Here is an 8876-nt window from a genome sequence, read left to right on the forward strand (position 1 = left end):
GCAGCAGTCAGCGCGGCAAAAGCTTAACCAAATTACCGAAGAATTTATTGCACGAGAGAAAAGGTCACCAGCAACACCCCACCACAGACGAAGTCGCAACGACAAACGACAGCGGCAACAAAAGATTCGATGGGAGAAGCGAAACTAAAAGGCTCTACAACAAACGCAAAAGACGTGCAAGCAGCATCACTTTTGTTTCGGCAAACGCGTCACATTGCATTCTCGTACAAGTTGTTTTACCAACAATTAAAAAACCTGACTGGTGGTGGTGGTGATAATAAAAGTAGTGGGCCTATGAACACGAAAAATCAAAACAGCTGCTGGTGACGGAGCCAGCGCCGCCAATAACGACCGTATTGACACCGATGCTGAAGAAGAAAAACAAGAAAATCGTGTCGCTCTCGACGTCATAAAAAATCCCGCGCAGTTTTACGCTCTGAAATCAATAACGTCGCGGCATAGCAAAAAAGTTTAATGTCTGGGCAGGGAATTTTCAGCTAAAAATTGAGTCTCTACCGCTAGAGGGAATCGATACGGTCTTGCCTATTTTGTTGGCGATATTGGAAGATTTATTCAGCAATCTTCGCAGCTACATTCCAAGTAAAGAAGATCTTGTTAGCGTGTCGCTGGAATCTAGTCAGCTATCCCATCCTATACAGATGCGTCTAGCCGCACAAGACCAGGTTAATGCAGAAATGTTTCTCTATCTTATTGCCAACGCACTAACTTCAAAACTGAATTTTCGCTTGATTGGCCGGTATATATCAACCTTACACGCGTGCCAAAGCGTCCAGCTGGAGGTTGCGATCATGACAAAAAATAATAATAATGATGATGATGATGGTAAAACTAGAAAAAAAATAAAAAGTAATGCTGCTGCGCGCCAACACCACCTACATAACCTAATCTGAACCCCTATGGCGGCGGGATAATTAACGTGCGCAACAACGATATGCTATGCTTCGGGCGTGCCCTAGCTATATCAATGGCATTTGTTAATAACCTTCCTGCGCAGGATGGGGAAATGGAAACAGCTCTGCGATGCGGAAGAAAAAGCGGTTCAAAAATTGAAGCGATAAAGCTGTATCAGCAGGCCATGGTACCCTTGCTCAGTGACATCTGCGCAATATACAGCCTTCCGAAAACCTTCTCGCCCCTAACTATTGCCTTAAAATCTATTGTCAGATAGCGTAAAGCTACTGATGGTTTATGGTGGCGAATGACCTTACTGAATAGCTAACTCAGATGCGACGCTAACCCAATCGACCTGACCACTTTGACCTTTATTAGTTAATCAAAACACAGTCATCACTGGACTACTATTAGACTATAGAAAAGCTTCCATAGAAAATATTCCACTATCCAACAGTTGAAAGGTGATAACTAACTCTCTTCAGACTTGCTCTTCTTCCATCACACTCAACAGTGATCTTTCATGCATTTTACAAAAAACACACAAATGACACGCCTCTAAAATAATATGTACTCATAGACAAAACATTGGACAAGCTTTTATCGACCACTTTTTAGAGATTAAAGTCCACTTAACACGATGTTAATTGGTTGACACTTTCTGGCCACTTCCTTGGTCTTTTTCCTGTGGTTCTCATAGGACAATCTCAGCACCCATACATATGTACTCCGATTATTGCTGTCTGTTGTCTGTCCACAATGTACTTATACAAATCGATAAGGCAATGATTCATACACACTGATCCCTTCCGGTAATATCACGATATGACTGTCCATACAAACTGTACTTCAACCAGTCATACTCGTGACACGCTCCTTCTCTGGACTGTGACGTCCTCGGCACAACAATCCACATACGATGCATCCAAGGAAATACAATGAGCAATAAGAATGAGCACATTACTCGTACCAGAAGTCAATCGTGACGGTGCATCGTGCGCCGGTAACCAACACGATGTGCCACAACCAACTTTTGAAACATCAGGCGCCGGCAGCCAACCTGATATTTCTCCAAATTAACTTCTAACTTTATCCTCGATCCAAGCGGGCGCTTGAACCAACCCGCTACTGTCCAACGGGCGCTAAATTACCAACCCGTTAATCGAATTCCAGTCCCATCTTGGCGTCCTGTATCTCTTCCACTCGCGTCCGCGTCGGTCCAATCAAGTCTCCAGTGTCGCACTCTCCTTCCCAGTTTCTTCTCCCTCTCCCTTAACGGCGCTGAAGAGTGCAGTAAGACGCTGCTCGTCCATGGGAGGTAATGGCATTCCCTGGGATATTCCAGTCCTCACGCGACAACCTTTCAGTAAACCAGCGATACGGAAAAAAAAGTACCGTGGATACTCCGGCACTGGACGAAACTGATCCTTTCCCATATCGCGATAAACAAATCCACGCCAACATTCGCGACGCATGACTCCATCAGAACCCGTATGAAATGTAATGCTGATCTTGGAATTTATCGAAATCTTCAAAGAAGATGTATTTGATTTCCACATTTGGCCATCCATCCTGACGAAATACCGCCCTCAGGCATAAACATTTTGGCATCTTCTCGCGTTGAACGTATCACTCCCAACATACTGAGAATTGACTTCCGACGAGGCCTCATCTCTTCCGTCCGAATGCCACGCTTGAGGATAGCTTCTGCCTTCGCCAGCAGGTGTATAACTGCATCACTGTCAGTGATTGTACCCACAGACGCTGCACCAGACTGCGCTAAATCACTAACAGTTACTAGCATCGATCCGTCCTTTTCCTTGACCCTCGACGCCCGTCCAACCCAAATTGTAGGAGGCTCCAATCGGGAATAGTCACAACGCTCCGCACCTGAACAACCTGCTGCTCTGGATGCTGCTGCATGAACTCTTGAGACGTGACCCAATGGTCGTCGCCTCGCCGTCCTAGCTGCCCGCTTCTGCTCACGTGGAGTCATCTGATGAGACTACAAAGAAATCCACCCAACCTTGGCGCTTCGTCCCGCACAAGGCGCTTACCAGTACAAGTGAGATCACAGAAAGCCGTTCGCGCAGAGAAAAATGAGTAATAATAAAATTTAAGCAAAACAAAAGTAAATTGTAATAACTGTTACTTCTGAAAATTCCAACACAATACAAAATAAAATTTGTAAACAAAAACAAAAATGATCCCTGAAAGTTCCATAACTAGTATGCACGAGCTAGCATGCAAACTTAAAACGTAAATAAAAGATAAGGGCAAGACGGTCTGACTAGAGCAACTCAAATTTCATATGGCAGCTAAATATTATAAGTAGTAGTTTTTTTAAGATTTAGTGGTTTAATAAGTTTGATATAATTTTGTTCATACAAAGTACAACCTTGGACGTACCTATAAAATATATAGCTTTGTACATATTTACATATTCATTTCCATTGAGCTATCCCTCAGAGCGAAGTCGCACGCCGCACTTCATTTAGTGCACCGTGACTCATACCCTGGGTGCTATCACCCTTCTGATCCTCCATGACCACCTCAACGTGGTCACACTCTGTGACTTCCGCTTTTGCACATGATACGTGCACAACAACGACAACAAAGTCTCACCAGTAAACAAATTGCTCTGGCGGTGCACTGAAAAACGGAGTGTACTTAAACAAGAAGAATGCCAACCCAGCTATCAGACTACAGCTGACAAACGCGCTCAACGTTGCCTGCACTCTAGATAATATCGAGTGACGTTCCTTGACCTCCGTCGTGTTAAAAGCGTTCCCCAAAATAGTTAGCAACCGACTCACTTCCGGATTCGATAACAAGCCCATTAAGTTCACCCATAAGCTGAACTAACTCCATGGGATCGGCTCTAAGACCGTGAGAAAAAATGCTATTGCTGTTATCCTGAACTGCCATAAATTTTGACCGAACATGGAGAAACTGAGACTGGCGAGTTGGCTCCACTCGCTGCCACCTGCCATTACGGTATGTATGAATGATTCCACCAAAATTTACAAAAGAGTCGCGGAACACGCAAACCCCACGTTTTGTTAAAGTTACACCATCCTGGCTTAAAGTGAAATTTTTCCACACTGGCTGATGACCACAATGCGGGTTACGAGTAGCCGAAAAGTTAGCTCTCACTTCTTTACACTTTGCCAGGATACCAGGGCCGTAAGAGCGCAAAGAGTAGCACGGCGGATAATTTAAAATTTTGCGGCTAACACTGAGCTGAATTTCGAAAGTAACATTACAAACTGCATTCTCATCATATCTACCACACAGTCAATCTCCTTGATCTCATCTTGTACATGATTTAAATGTTTCACAGTTTGGTCTTCATAAAATTAAAGTGTGCTGCTAGATATGCGGCAATTGATGGCAATGAATCATTACTTTTGCTAGTAAAGGTTTAGACGCAACTTGAATGTACACATGCGGCTCAGACTCAACTGGGAAAACTGTTTCTTGACATTTAATTAATTCGGGAAGCAGCTTGAAATCCATTTGTCCTCTTGCGTCATGCAAGTAACTTGCATTATGACTGTCAGTATGCAGCTTCCCAACCCTTGATACACGGTTTGCAAATTGCAGTAGCTACTGCCATGATCTGACGTTTTCGGCCAAACAAATGTTGTGCCGTGCTGCACTGCGAAACCTTGCAATCTATGACTTGCCAATTTACCGGTGGGACTCATTATGGACAAGTCATTGTAATGCTGCTCGAAAGTCATTTTTTCATAGAAGCAACACGTTACTTCCGTTTGAATAGTTCGAAGATAACTTGACTGCGCCACCGGCGTTATGCAAAATTTATGCACTTCATTTTCTATCGTCATCGACTGGCCTTTACAGCGATTTGTAAAAACCATATTCCAGCAGTCGCCTGCACTAACCTTGAGTTGGACCTCTTTACCTACTGTGTCAGTGCCGCCCGTCCAGAAAGACGAAACAGTTACCACCTTCAGGGTCATCCGACATGCATACCCATGAATTAGTTCCGCCTCTGGTTTGTACTCTATAAGTCTATAATGGACTAAGGACGCGTTTAACCTGGGTTTTGGAATCCCACAACTGTGAAAATTATTTAGCTGAACTGTGCCTTTGTATTCTGGATTGCGGCAGTCACATGCCGTCATCAAAACTGCTTGACAATCCGGAGGCAACATAGCCATTAGAAGGCCTAAAGTAAACATAGCCGCCAACCTCTTTCCTTTACCAGCAGGAGCTGGTTTAGCGGCAACTCATCTTCCGAAGAGGACTCTGAAGATGACTCTAAAAGGCGGCGCTGTAGGTACGACCCTCCTGACTTTTCCTCAGACCATTTACAACCGGTCTGACATGCAAACGGAAGTATGCGAAACCAAAACCGCCAACCGTGCAATAGCGCGTTGTTCCTGCACCGGTAATTCAACAAACTTCCCTTCCCGATCATTCAGACAACTGCAGGCCTGTTTAGCTGCAATATGATGCTTTTCATCTGTACAGTACAGAGATATTTTCCGACACTCTGGGCAGCGAAAATAATGCGAGGTGTAAAAGTTCTGTCGCCGCAACTCTTCGATGTTCGCCAAATCAGCACGGACAACTGTACATTTTAGAATAAATGCTTCTTTCCCACGATTATTACATGGGTAATGCGGACAGCTATTAAAGCAACGCTTATGATACGCGTGATACAACTTATCACAATAGGTGACATCGTCCTCTGTCACCCATGCGTTCATCTGCATTATCCCGCAAGGACATGTTGTATGATAATGAAGCGCACACACATGCTCTGGGCAGAAGTACTGCTTATACTTCAATTCTCCCACATAATTCGGAATTCTGGTATACATAGCTACCTGCGAAGCCTCAGATGTACATTCCTGGTTTTCACTACGTGCATTGCACTTTAAAGGAGGACCGAACCGCAAAGTTATTACATTCCCATGAGGAGTGATATCATACGCCTCCTGGAAAACGCCGCACGGGCAAGCAGGGGCAGCTAATGCCTGTACACGAAGTCGTTCCGCTACATCAGAGACACCCGGCTCTCGTACAGTTTTCTGAAGTGCATAAATAGCTAGCAAACCTTCCAACGTCTTCTGACTGTCTTCTGTAAAAACTGCTTGAGATATCGCCGAAATTATTAGCATTGCCAACTCATCTGATTCTAGAACAGCTTCCATCTGATTTTTAAAAAGATTATTTTTAAAATCAGAATAATTCAAAATATTCCGAATTACTTGAATTAACTGATCGTGATTATTGATCTCGTGCACGACGGTTATTTCTATCGTGTCCTCACTTGTCCTGTTCACTTCTCTCACTTGGTTGAAATGAATACGAACGGTTTGATGAGCTCCGGCCGGTGCGAGCGCCTCCGAAGAAGCTTGACTGTCAGCATCCATGTTCTACAATATTTGTTATCAATGTTACTGATCCTGCATCATGCTGCATATATATAGATAGCCCGTCACCGGAAGAAAAAACTACTACAAACGATTATAAGTCCGTCACCAAAATAAATGACAGCAGCATGCAATTTTTTTTTATTTACGCTTTGTACTGTGTTACTGAATAATTTTGTTTCTACAAATACACGAAGTTGTTTTATCACTGCCAAAAACTACCGGTCTGACATGTCCTCACCGAAATATTATATTTCTACTGGCTGTATGGAACCAGTCACTACCGGCTATGAAGTTTGGCAAATTCAAACGTGCAATCGCATACGATGCCCGCCATGGGGTATTGTCGAAGAGCGCAGCAGCTGCGCGGCAACGGTCGGCTGCTTCCACCGCGCTGCGCATGCTGGTTGGCTGGAAAGTATAGCACTGTCGTTCCGGCTGACTTCACAGCATGCCCCACGGTATAACAATCACAGCCCTACAGGCACGGTGCCATACACTACAGTATTTCTGTATTAGCCGCCGATAAACTTCGCCTTTTAGTCAACCACTCCATGTACCGCAGCACGACTTCGCCAGCAGTTTCATTTTTATTTTTGCTTTCTGCAAGGAATTCGTGTCTGTAGACTCAAAACCGAACCCTGGTTTTTGACGATGTCGGCATGAAGATACGTCATTGACTATCAGGGTTTCGGGCATCCCCCACTTGCAGCCCGTCTGTCATGGACTCTTGCGAAGGGGTAGCGAGTTTACTGGGCACCGCGCGACGGTGTTCCTGCCATCCCGAGTATAGAAATTGCCAGTCAAGCTGCGCCCCGGCGCCATTAGCTTGGCTTTTCATACTGGCAGTCGTTTTCCTGGGCAGTTACTAGTGTTGACAACGAGTTTTGCGGACTCTTATACCTGGTACAGAAGTTAGTACAGCTTTGCTCTACACTTCTAGCACTTTTGTGCACAGGGATAAGATAACCTGAACTCGGACAAAACACGACGCCGACACGTTTGTCACGTCAACACTAGGCACATAACTGTCAGTGATAAATACTTCAAAATCTAGTATATATTCTCTGTTAACGGTCCAAGCATATTACGACACCAAGGACGGCTCCTTTATTGTGTCGAAACACTCCACGAAGAAAAGCTCTCATTCGGTTTGTACTCGATTGACTGTTCGGAATGTTATTTACCGTTTGCATAATGGTGTTTATACCGTAACATTTCGAAATTCATCTTATGTATATTGGTAAGTACTTGCCTTCGTATCAACGATGTAATGTACCTTCTGGTTCATACTTTTAATCAGCCGGCTTTATAATACGTTTGATACGGGTATCTTACTCACGCTTGGCATTGTGAATTCAAGTACAGTAACATATAACATAAACTCAGTAAACTTGAATTGAGTAAACAGATAACTATGTACTGTACATGTTATGCAGTCGCAGATAGGTATTACATGGCGTACTTATACACCAACACCTGCTTACAGTCTTTCATTTAATTTGCTAGTACTTAGTTTATTGGACAATGTCATGCGTCGATAGATTAACTAGTTCCTATACTGAGGCGATCAAGAATTCTCAATCGAACAACAACGTTTTATTCTAGGTATTGTATATGGGACTAGTTTCAGCGCTGTATTTATATACTGGACTGAATAAGCTTTGTATAATGGTAAGTACGGACAGTGTACCTTGCAGATTGGACACCATACGGTTTTAGCACACTGCTCATGGAAAGCCGTATTTCTCCACTCTTTTTACATTCCTTCGCGGTCTAGATAACTCAGCCTCAGGTTGATTTTTTAGTAGTGTAGCATTCTTTTGAGCTGGTATTTCTGCCTCATCAAATAAACCACGCACTGCTGAATCGTTCTCTTCAGTATTGACAACTGGCTCTAATAACTCCGGATCACTTTTCTCATTTTCATCCCGGAGTGAAATAGTTTTAGCTTTTCAATGTGAGCTATAAATGTTTTTTTCTTTTGTTACCAAGTTGTTGTAATTCATAATTCACATCGGAAATTTTATTTACAATTTTAAACGGACCTTTCCATTTAGCAATAAGTTTGTGTGCCACGCCTTTACCGGTACACGCTTATTTATTAATACTAAATCACCTATGTCCAAAGACTGATCTGATCGTTTACTGTTAAAGCGCATAACTTCATGTTCATATAAGTCATTCGACCTGATTTGAGCAATCTCCCGGGCTTTACTATCCAGTCCTGTTTCAGATCTATGTAGTCTTTCAAGTTTTCTAGATCTTCTACTGAATTATAGTTTAACGCTATGTCCAACGGTGACTGAGGTGATCGCCCATAAACGAGCTCAAACGGCGTATATTTTGAAGTTTCATTTCTAGACGTGTTCATGATAAATTCTATAGGTGCCACCAAACGGTCCCAGTTTTTTTGATTGTCACTAACATAATGAGACAGAATTTGTTTGAAAGTTTTGACAGCTCTCTCTGCTAAGCCATTGCTCTGATGGTGAGCGGTCGTGCATAGCATATGGTTTATACCAAATAACTTAAAAATTTCTTGAGTGAGGGATC

This window comes from Paramacrobiotus metropolitanus, unplaced genomic scaffold, assembly GCF_019649055.1.
Source record: "Paramacrobiotus metropolitanus isolate TYO unplaced genomic scaffold, Prichtersi_v1.0 Parri_scaffold0000099, whole genome shotgun sequence".
Lineage (NCBI taxonomy): Eukaryota > Metazoa > Tardigrada > Eutardigrada > Parachela > Macrobiotidae > Paramacrobiotus > Paramacrobiotus metropolitanus.